General features: G+C 32.5%; 1 long non-coding RNA gene across 2 annotated transcripts; it reads right to left on the minus strand.

Moving 5' to 3' along the window:
* Positions 1–1,813: 1,813 nt before the first annotated feature.
* On the minus strand, positions 1,814–2,855 carry LOC143630490 (uncharacterized). 2 transcript variants are annotated; one of them, XR_013153175.1, is made up of 4 exons: positions 2,718–2,855; positions 2,425–2,508; positions 2,028–2,300; positions 1,814–1,964 (listed from the first exon to the last, which is right to left on the minus strand). It is a non-coding gene; the product is annotated as an uncharacterized LOC143630490 (long non-coding RNA). The 2 variants fall into 2 exon arrangements; XR_013153174.1 differs by having other exon boundaries at positions 1,814–2,300.
* Between the last annotated feature and the right edge of the window lie 9,847 nt (positions 2,856–12,702).

Raw genomic sequence — 12,702 nt, forward strand, 5'->3', positions numbered from 1 at the left:
CTGATACGAATGTTTCAAATTGATAAAACTTAGAAGCATTGGACGCTTGGAGGTGGTATGTCGGTAGTATTCGCTATCTTTTCTTAAATTTTAATAGTCGAGTGAAAATAGTCAATTTTCCAAATCCAGAATCTTTTGATTATTTCCAAAATTCCCTTGAAAATAAATTTCAAACCCGAATCATGTTTAAATTCTAACTTTCATCCGTTTGATATTTTCATGTTAACGCTTTGAACTCATAACAAATTTGACGGTAAATATATTTGCATTCTCAACTTTTAATCAATGTTTAAAAACCGGTATTTTGCTCGTATCGGGTTTGATTTAAAAATGGTATAACCGGTTGAACCGGAAAGTACCGGGAGGTTCAGCCGAGTTGAATAGTTTACCCTGTAATCATATAAATGCAAATTTAACTCTTAACTCAAAAAATAACTCAAAAGTACATTAATAAACCTCAAATAGGAATCAAACATCAAACAAGAACAATGATAAGTCAAGTAGAAACTTAATCCATTACAAAAGATGTAAATAAATCAACATTAGATTTGCAGGATACAAAATTTGTTTATTAGTGACTCGTCGTTTACTATGTTTACTGGTTTCAACTTTACTCGCTAGATTAAAAGTCATTTTTAAAATACATGGGACGCAAAAAAGTATAAAAAATATCTTGGTTGAAAACCGACATTTTAAAAAAAACCGGCGGTACGATGTTCTAGCAAACCGTTCAAAAATACTGGGCTCTAAATATCGGTTGCCTTACCAAAATCCGGTTTAACCGTCCAGTACAAACCGGTTTTTAAAACAATGCTTTTAATAATAGTTACCATTCTTAAAATTTATGCTTCAAAATTTATTAATATAATATTTACTTCCTATTTTTTTTTCAAACATTTGATATTTATAATTATCTTTTACTTTAAAATTGTTTTAAAGACTATTGTACAACGACTGTATTAATAGTGTTTAACGAGTTTATTGTTTCTTGTATACTAATTATTTATTAAATATTGTATTTTCAAGAACTACTCGTGTAATACACGGGCCTCAAACTAGTTTATTATAAACTAGCTAGTAATCGTATCCGAGCGTTGTGGCGGGCCGAGTTGGTACCATATTCTCTTTATATTAGACAACATTTGTACCTTGCGGTGGTAATTTCCATCGGCTCTGTTTTGCACATCACATCGAAAAGGAACAATACATTTAAATGCAACTCGTTAAAAACGTGAATAACGTTAACGTATGCACATAAGTTTTTTTTTACGTATTAAAATTAAACGTATAAAAAGTTGTCCTTTTTGACTTGTGACTTAATCTTAGCTTGGCGAGTCTTCCCTTCAATTACTACATAATCTTGTAAACCTCGTACCTTCAAAACAAAACAAAATGTATAAACACTTAGAAATGCATAAAAATATATGGAACCCAAGAATGATATATTTACCTTCATATAAGGTGAAGTATTGCCAATTGCAGCCACAATTTCGTCCTAGATTGTACCTAGTTGCAAGAAAATCTGAAATAAATAACTATTAAACGAACTAATAAAAAGGATTTATCTTTTGTTCATGATAATAAAACTTACTCATGAAACTTAACTACTCCATATCAACATGTCATAGCAAATGGGGCAAGCCTGTACTTGTTTCATTTCCTTTGTTTGGGACTTGAGGCAAATAAGTTGTCTACACATAAAGAAAACAAATTAATATAACTTTGTCTAATCTGGTATTCAATTGAAAATTTGGTAAAGAGATGAATTCACCATGAATGATTGAGGCGTGATAGAGAGCCGAGGTGATGCAGAATTATTGAGCAGGCTCACTGCCTTAAAATTGTTATATTATGAACTGAACAAAGCACATGCGTGTTAGTTGGCTACCAAAGTGACACAAATCACACAATGAATAATTGAGTTGACGAACACCTAATATCAAGCAAACTGCACATTCCAACCCCTATGCAAGTAAATTCAACTTCTATCAAACTATGGTAGGAAAGAAGCATGAAAAGTAATTTACCTCCTCTAGATTTCCTTCTTCAAAGAATCCAGATTCCTATATAAACAAACATTTTAAAGTTGAATCATACAAAAGTTCATTTGCCATATATCATTCCAATTTAGCATCAATCATACTACCATAATTCGGTATACATCATATGAAATACAATGAAAAAATTAAAGCTGAGCAAGTGTTATTTACCTGCTTAATTTGAGGTTTTCCTATATTCAATTTAGCAACAAAAAAAGAGTCTTTGCATCGCCCCTGTTATCCTACGCCTACCATCACCATCTACACCAAAATAGTATAAGTATATAATCAGTTAGTGGTTATACCAAATTATGAGATTTTGATAAAATCTTAACTAAATTTGAGTGTAAATATTGAGATTGAGAAAATTTTATGAAATTAGAACATGAGTTGAGACTGTAGATGAGCCAATACTGATAGATCTTTCGATGATCCTTCGTCGGTTCGGTTTCCAACCACCGCTGACAACCTATTACAATAATAAACTCAGATTAGGCATACTTATTGTGGATGTGGACATTGGTTTCTTGTTAAAACTTTAAAATTAGTTGGAACCAAATGTAAAAACTGCAAATTGAAGACTTTCAACACATTTTGTGTTACAAAATTACATATAAGTACCCCAAATGTCAATTCAGTTAGTATGAATTTAAATGAGAATTAAAGGACCAATAATACCTTAAGAGATGGTGATAGCTTACAAAAAATCTTCAATAATGAAGTCAATACAGTTGTTCACGCCATCTACCTTTGTATTGTTTTAATGCCATTTCAACTTTTGCAGGTTCTGTATCTATAGTAACAACATGATGCCCCCCCCTACAAACTGGTAGCAGAAATATTATAGTTTAACCTTCAAGAGGAAATTAGTAGCTTTCCGGAAATAGTCAAACAAACTTACAGTGCGCAGTGAATTGATTGAAATTAGCACCTTCTTCGTCCATTTTGATTGTCTGCATTTTGCCCTAATTTTAAACAAAAACACGAGTCAAATATTTATATGTCACATAAGATTTTTTAAAGAATATGAAAAATGATTAAAATTATAAACTAAAATACTAGACAACAGTTTCTTAATTGCATACATACAACAATTAATTTATCATGAATAATGAAAATTTACTCAAATGATGGAACTAAAAGAATCCATTTTATCATAAAAAAAACCTTCAAATCAAGGCTGAGTAGGGCCAAGAACGGAGTTAGGGTTTGCTAGCACCACCAACAAATGCCACCTAGGATTCCAGAATCGAACCTGACAACGATGATTGTAGCGGCGACCGCATCCGCCAGCACCATGCCACCAAGACCTAGGGTTTCGAAATCAAACCCGTCACTACTTGCCTCTTTCTCTCTGTATTTGCCACGTCTCGTTTTGTGGAAATAAAAATAGCGGACAGGTTATGAATAACCCCAAGTCTAACACGTGTAGTAGTGATACTTGGATAAAATCCTATGCAGCAGATAAATACGTAATATGTACAAAGGAAATTGTAATTTCTTGCTACACTAACTTTTGAGAGTAGGGGAGCAGATGCAGTTTAATTATAATAATAATAATAATAATAATGTATAGATATAATATAAATAGAGTGTAAAAGAAAAGTAAATAATTATTAATCTATTACATATATTAGGGTCAATTAAGAACTTAGTTTTGTAGGAAAAAGAGTTGTGAGGTTTAACTACAAAACAACACATGTCACACTTATTTTCTTTTATTCGAAGAGAATGATTTGTACAAACTTAAGATAAGGTGGGTCTGGTGTAACAACTCGGATTTTCCAGTTATTAGTTATTTACCGATACCCGACCCGTTTTATGTTCGGGAATTTTTATCAACAAAAATATCGCGTTATTCGAGTATCTATTATTTTATTTATATTTGTTTATTATATTAATTTAATATATTTAATAACCTTGAACTATATACACGTTTAACCCTAAACTAAACTTTAACCTATTTTTTTTTCCACACCTAAACTATAAGGACCTTTCTGCAATTTTTGTATTATTATTATTATTATTATTATTATTATTTTAACCCATACACCATATCCAAACCAAACCCACATTCGCGATCCAGAACCAGACACGTGACCATGTTAACTTTCTTGCACCACAATTGTTTACATAATTTTAGAAATTGAATCATGATTATTATTCTACATGCTATAATCGGCCTACCGACTGATTTAATTAAGAAACCAAGATCAAATTTGATACAAATTCATTATTGTATCAAACCGTCATACCCGTATCATATATTGTTTTATAAACCTCTTAATAATTCAATTAAACGAGTGTACACCATCTAGGAAACCAAGCGACGCTTAGCCCTAACCTTAATATCATTAAAATACACTCTAACCCTGCTGGTTTGTTCTTGTTTGGCCGTCGGAGTTTCGTTATCGTTCTCCCACAATTTGTTAACGTTACAGGTAATTAATGTGTTCCTTATGGTCCTATTTGACCCGAGATTAAAAGCCCTAACATTAATTGAACGATCTTTGAACGGATTGATCAATTATGATAGCTAGGCTTTATGATCAAATCTTGGTTTTTCAGTATTAGCATTTAAATATTTGTTTCTAACTCTTAACTAACTGACACACCTAGCTCAGTTGGCTGTGTGTCTGTATGTTACTTACATATGAGCCGGCCATTGGCGCGGGTTCGAGTCCCGGCCATGGCAGGTTTGGTTTTTATTTTTGATTTTTAATTGTTTAAATGATATAAAAGGTTTTATTAATTTAATATAGTTAATATTAAATATCAAATAAACGTTATTCTATTAAACTGACATATAAGCTGATCATTTTTTCGAACTTTTGGTTTCACACCATATATTTATATATAAATATGTATATGTAATTGGTTATTAAAATCAATAAATGTTTAATATTTAAAAAAAGTTTTAATCTAAAAAATATATAATCTTCTTAATTAACATGTTAAATATATAAATTCAAGCATTTTATAAAAGATTATATTTTATATAAACATTATTATTTATTATTTATTATCTATTGTTTACAATATTTATTTAAAAAAATCTTTATTAATAATAAAAATATATATAAATACATTAAACGTAATTTTAGATTGAAATAAAGAAACCTCTTTATATAATCTATCTAAAATTTTATAAACATTTATTTAAGTATTTTATTAACTAAACTATACTATTTATTAAAGTGATAATTCAAAGTAATAAAGTAATAATAAATATTTGTAATATTTAACTTTCGTAATATATACCCAATCATCAAATCTCGACCTCTATCTAGTTTTGGATTTGCTGTTGAATTCATATTTAATTTCCGTAACTTTTGTAATTAGGATTCTCGTCGATAATTCTCGAAGAGCGAGACTTATTTTTTTCTTTTTGAATTTATCTGTTGTTTATTTACTAAGGTGAGTAATCACTCCCCTTTTTACTTATTTTAAATCCTTTTGGGGGACATATGCGTATTTACAGTATATATCTGTTATCTAGTATTCAAAACCGTAACTGTTTATCCTTGTGTGTATATTTGCCTAACTTGCTATTTGCTTACTTGCTTTATTTGAATGCATTTCGGAAAGGTCCATCATTTATAATATGATCATGCGACTATCTTTTGTAACCAATGCCCATTTATATGGCAACGGTTTAGACATAGCTTGGTAACCAATGTCCATTTGTATGGCAATGGTTTAGCCCTATCTTTATTGTTTGGTTGAATTGTTTATGTGTTATGGCTTAACTGTTTATCTCACAGGAGCAATTTGCATTTTTCTCTATTTATTATATATTATTATTGTAGGTCTTAAATTGGTGTTTTACTCACTCAACATGTGTTGTTGACAAACCTTTCTATTTTATACGCATATGCAAATATTTGTTTGAAGTAGTTGCAAAATTTGGTGAAGAATTAAGTTTGAACAATTATAATTAAGACTTAGATTTGTATTCATTGTTCGTGTAAATGAGTTGTACTTTGTATTTGAATTTTTTGTGATACTTAATTAAATTAAATAGATATTGTCACCTTTAAATTATTGCATGATAGTACCTTGAGAGTTGTGAGCAATCAGCTCACGCCCGACATTTCCGCCTTAGGTTGGAGTGTGACACGGGGGTAGAAATTTTTTCAAAATAGGAAATTATGTAAGTGTGAAATTGTTTCTAGGAGAGAAAAGTGGTTGATGGTTTATGTCACACCCCAACCTACGGCGGGAATGCTGGGGTTTGAACTGATTGTCCACAGCTCTCAATGTACTATTATGAAATATTGGAAATTTCAATATCTATTTAATTTAATTTAATTTAATTAAAACAAATTATTCAAATACAATATCCAAAAACAAATAATTCACCAAGAAAAGATAAAACATAAAACAAATGTCTTGTTTATTTCTCTATCTTGACTCTTAAGTATTCTTCCTAATCTTGAACTAACTTCACATCACACGATGACCTGCAATGCGTTAAAAATAAAATAGTTTTGTCAACGCAAGTTTGAGTGAGCAACACACCAGCTTGATGCACATATAATAGAAAATTAAATATTGCAACAAGTCAAATGAGATGAGTAATTTAACCAATGAGCAAAATAAATGAGATGTCGAAAAACACAATGGCTAATACGACTGTTGTTTGATCATACTATTATGAGATTATGCTGGACCTCTCCGAATGCGATTCACAATAAGCATGTAATCACATAACATGTATGGTACAAAATTGTTAACACATAAGACAATCGTTGCAGTTTGAGTATATATATAAATAAGAAATAATATGTTGACGCATATGTCCCCAAAACGTTTAAAACAAGTAAAATAGGGGATTGTGGTACTCACCATAATAGACGAGCAAAGGTGAAAAGGGAATATTAAGAATGTTGACCGCGGTTCATGCGTTGACGATATAGCCTAAAAGGAAGATGGAATGTGAAATACTAAGTAAATGAAGTAGATCGGATTGATGGTTAAATATAATTTATTAAATTATATATTATTAGTTTACAAATCTTTTTTAATCATACTTAATATTTTATTTTATTATATAGAACTTTTATATAAAAAAAATATATATTTTAAATCATTAAATAATTCATTAATTATATTGTAAAAATAAGTTTATTGTTCTAAATATATTACCTCTATAAATCCATGATTTTATTTATGTGGTATTATACATACATGCATATATATATATATATATATATATATATATCTTTTAAATCATTAAATGATTTGTTAAATGTATTGTAAAAATAACTTTATCTTTTTAAATATATTACATTTATAAATCTAAGGTATTAACTATGTGGTGTTATATATATATATACATATATATATATATATGTAAATCTGTATACACACATACATGTACGACTGTTTAATAAAGATACGGGAAAACACAAGTATCGTTGTCGGTTTTATAAAATATGATTTGTTTACTAGTTATTATTGCACTTATTACTTAATAAAATGGTTTTAAAAAGAAAACATACCAAAAATAAAATAAACGTGGTGGTAGGGACTCGAACCCGCGACCTGCCACTACGTAACCAACGTATTAACCAGTTGGGCTAACCAGCTACATGCAATAAAACTCAGAAAAAACTTTAATATAAATAACAACGACCAAATAAAAAAATAGTTATAAACCCTAACAACATCAATTGGTTTATCCGATTAATGTTGGTGTAATTGATGTTAGGGCTTTCGTTAAGGACACAATGACGATCAAAATGCCGTAATCAATTAACTCAGGCAATACTTGATGTGGGCTAATTGAACCGGGCAGTTGTTGGCCAAAGAATTATATGAACGAGCAATCAAACCAAGAAAATAACTCAATTATGTATAGGTCTATTAAAGGCGATGGTGAGAGGGTTCTCTGTGTGTTTTAATTGAGTTTATATGATAGTTTATATAGGAAATGATTATAGGGTTCATTTGAATTCTATATCGGATAATGTTTAACGAATTCGGCCGAATTTTTCTATTTGATAATGATGATGAGGTCGTATATTACTCGAATGTTCCAATTACCAAACCAGTTTTGAACTAAATCTGCGTTTTGATCATCAATTAGGAACCGGGCTTACGAAATGGGTAAACATGTCGGGTTAAAGGGGTTGGGTGGACCAGCTTGTTATAATATAATTAATAATAATAATATTTAATCTAAATTTCACTTTTAGCCCTTATAGTTTAAAGATAGCTACATAATCAATTAAAAGTTTGGTTTTGCCAATTCATGAAAGTTATAACAATAATAATAATAATAATAATAATAATAATAATAATAATAATAATAATAATAATATAGTCGATTTAAACTCGTTAAATGTGGGAAATTTTATTGATGAGAAAGCTCGGGCCCCTAAACGGGTCGGGTAACGGTTACAAATGAAATACGGAGAAACCCGAATTGTTACAGTATCCCATACTTAAGGGAATTTCCTCCCGAAATTAGAGAATCAGCAACAACGAAAAGATGAGGATATTTGAGTTTCATCTGGTCTTCACGCTCCCATGTAAACTCGATGCCTTGTTTGGAATTCTAACGAACTTTAACTAAGGGAATACGGCTTCGCTTGGTAACTTTGTCTTTGTGATCCATGATCTCAACGGGTTGCTCAACAAAATGCATAGTCTCGTCAATACTAACTTCATTAAGAGGGATGTGGAGATTACCCTCAGCAAGACACTTCTTGAGGTTAGAAACATGAAACACCGGGTGAATATTAGAGAGTTTAATAGGAAGCGTGAGTCGATACGCAACAGGACCAACTCTATCAATGATTTCAAAAGGACAAACAAAACGAGAAGCTAGTTTTCCTTTATTTCCAAAACGAACGACTCCTTCCCAAGGGGATGCTTTGAGTAATAAAAAATCACCAACACTGAACTCTAGGGAATTACGTCTCTTATCAGCGTAACTTTTCTGACGGCTACGAGCAGCAAAGAGGTTTTGACGACTTTGAGCAATACGATCAGTTGTCTCTTGAACCAATTCTGGACCAGTGATTTGAGATTCCCCAAATTCGTTCCAACAAATCGGGGAGAGACATTTGCGACCATATAGTGCTTGAAAAGGTTCCATACCAATACTACAGTGAAAGCTATTATTATAGGAGAACTCGATAAGCGGTAGATAAATATCTGTAACATCCCGAAATTTCCAAAAATAATATTAATTATATTATTTAATATTGGTGGGAAAGTTTACTCGGGTTAGTTGAGAAATAATAAAATAAAGTAGGAGTTATTATGAGTCGGATTTGTGTTGAGTTAAGTACAATGGGTAATGGACTTGGATTAGGAAGAAAGGAAGATAGACCATGGGCTCAAGCCCATGACCCATAATATAAATACCTTAATTATGCCTTAATCCATTCATTCTTATCCATTCCATACACCACCCAAAACACACACTTAGCTCTCTCTCATCCTACTTTCTCTCTAGCCGAAATCACCAAGATAACCGAGCATCAACCCGAGGTAATGATTATATGATGTTATAGAGATCCAAACTCGCTAGATCTAGTAGCGAAACGACGAGTCGACACCCTAAAACGTTAAAGTCACGAGATATGGATGGAATCGGGTAGGAACCGGTCAAAGTATGAGCTCAGGGGTCACCCTAGCTTAGATCTGGATCAAACGGAACGAAAAACGGTGCGAAAATACATTTTTCCGGCCACCGCCCGGCAATGACGGCGCCGGAAAGGCAACGCTAGAAAAGGTGGGTACGAGGAAGGGAATGTCAAAGAATGTTTCTGAAATTCTCTGACCTAACCCTAATTCGTTTCGGAAGAGTGACGAATAAGCCCTAATTCGTTATGCCCGTTCGTTAGGGGAGAATAACGAATTAGCTTCATTCGTTAAGTAATTCGTTAAGCAATTCTCTAGCCATTTCGTTATGGGGGAATGACGAATGAACCCCCATTCGTTAGGAGGTCCATTCGTTATAAAAGGGGTCATTCACTATAAGGACCGGTTCGTTATAAGTTCAATTCGTTACTGAGGACAATTCGCTATAAAGGTCAATTCGTTATGAAGTAACGAATTAGTCAATTCGTTATGAAAGACATAAGTAACGAATGAACTCCAATTCGTTATAAGAGCAAAATAACGAATTAGACTTTGAAAGAATTACAGAAAGGTCCCTGGACTTAGATTAAAATGGATTAATTACAAAAAAGCCCTCGAACTTTTTAAGTTTGCAAATAAAATGATAATTTAGAATTCTAATGAAAGCTATGACAGTTAATAAAAATAAATTTTTTTACTCATCCAATTCGCTATATTAAGATAACGAATTAATTGATTCGTTACTTATCCAATTCTCTATGTTAAATATAATGAACCAGATGATGACGAATGGAGGAAGATTACATGACGAATCAGATCAGGAAAGATGACGAATTAAGCTAACGAATCAGGACAACAAAGCAGGATAACGAACCAGATCTTGTGCAGATAATGATTTAGGATGTGTTCTGATAACGAATTAGGCTTAGTTCGTTATAGCGATTGAGATGGCGAATTAGATAATAATTTAAAATCCTAATGAAAAATGTGATAAGACAGTTAATGAAAATAAAATTTCTCAAGCTGACCTGGCAGCTCGACCCCAGCTAGGGGGACTCTGCCCCTTGGACCCTGCTAGGGGCTGCCGTCCCTAGAACCCTATTGCCAGGGGCGCTGCCCCCGGACCCGCGTTCATTGAGGATTATAATTAGACTAGAAATGCGTTATGGGTAGTGATAGTTAATTGATACGTGTAATTGTTATACAGTTAGTCGCGCACAGCTAAAGAGAGGAGTAACCATTTACGGTGAACATAACCGAGTTTAGGTGAGTTTCTAGCCCCATTCATTGTTATGTTTTCGGGACTGTGTGCATACTCGATGTGATAGTTAATACACTTACCTTAAATGGTAAGTGTATGCCATGTATGAAATATGTGATAAATACGAATGATTGCTTGTCGATACGTGAACGATCTTCGGATATTGCACGTACTGTCAGGTTTAAAATATAGATATGAATATTGTATGAAATGTAACGATGATTGCTTGTCGATACATGAACGATCTTAGGATATTGCACGTACTGTCAGGTTGTAAATATAGAAATGAATATTGTATGAAATGTAAAGATGATTGCTTGTCGATACGTGAATGATCTTTGGATATTGCACATACTGTCAGATTATATATATAGATATGAATATTGTATGAATTGTAAAGATGATTGCTTATCGATACGTGAACGATCTTCGGATATTGCACGTTCTGTCAGGTTATAAATATAGATATGAATATTGTATGAAATGTAAAGATGAAGGCTTGTCGGTACGTGAACGATCTTCTGATATTGCACGTATTGCCGAGGGAAGTGATTAGTTCCTTACATGGACATTAATGATGACTTATATACATTGTTCCTCATATGGATAATATATATAGATTTCCTTCCATGGATAATGTATAATGTTCCTTCTTTGGATAAGCATAGTGTTCCTTATATGGATAGCATAGTGTTCCTTCTATGGATAGTGTAGTGTTCCTCCTATGGATAGTATAGTGTTCCTTCTATGGATAATATATATAGGGTTCTTTCTATGGAAAGCATATAGAATGTTCCTTCTATGGAGAATATATATAGTATGAGTAATAGTAATATTTCTTTTAATAGATATTATGTGACGTTCCTCTTATGGATATTTATACAAGGTTAAGATATGTATGTATGTATGATATGTGTATATATTGGATGTCGCCTGATTAACTAGAACTCACTCAGCATAGCTGACTTTTAGTATGCACGCAGGTGAATATGTTTAATAAGCTAGCGTGAGGAGGGCACATGGCATGGATCGAACGGCTGGCATCTGAAGATGGAAGAAATGATGTTTAAAATTTGATGTTTTATGTTATGGTTTCAAAGAAAAGATTTCATGTTGTGTAACGAATGATATAAGTTAACATTTCCGTGAAAGTTTTAATTAACTATGATTTGTAAGAACTGTGTTTATGAGTAAATCCAACATCCAATGTAGGGCATCGGTAACGGGGCCTTACAATATCCCAATTGCCCCCAAAATAGAGAACACAAGAACGGAGCATATCTTCTAGAGTTTGAATAGTATGCTCGAATTGACCATCAGATTGCGGATGATAAGCAGTACTAATATCCAAACGAGTACCCAAGGCAGATTGAAGAGACTTCCAAAAGCGAGAAGTGAAACGACCATCACGATCAGATATAATAGATAATGGGGTTCCATGATGACAAACAATCTTCTCAATGTAAATATGTGCCAATTTATCAAAATAATATGTTTCTTTGATGGGAATAAAATGAGCAGAGTTGGTTAAACGATCAACGATTACCCAAATACTATCGTGCTGCTTGCGGGTTGAGGGAAGCTTAGTGATAAAATCCATAGCAATACCTTCCCATTTCCACTCGGGTACGGAAGGTTGCTCGACTAAGCCAAAAGGTCGGTGATGTTCGGCTTTCACTTTGGAACACGTGAGGCATTTAAAAACATAGAGAGCGATATCTTTCTTCATTCCAGGCAAACAATAGATGGAATGAAGGTCAGCGTACATTTTATCAGCACCGGGATGTTTGGAATATCGTGACTTGT

The sequence above is a fragment of the Bidens hawaiensis genome, unplaced genomic scaffold, assembly GCF_021521415.1.
Source record: "Bidens hawaiensis isolate Kalapana, Puna unplaced genomic scaffold, B.hawaiensis_p1.1 tig00005680_1, whole genome shotgun sequence".
Classification (NCBI taxonomy): Eukaryota; Viridiplantae; Streptophyta; class Magnoliopsida; order Asterales; family Asteraceae; genus Bidens; species Bidens hawaiensis.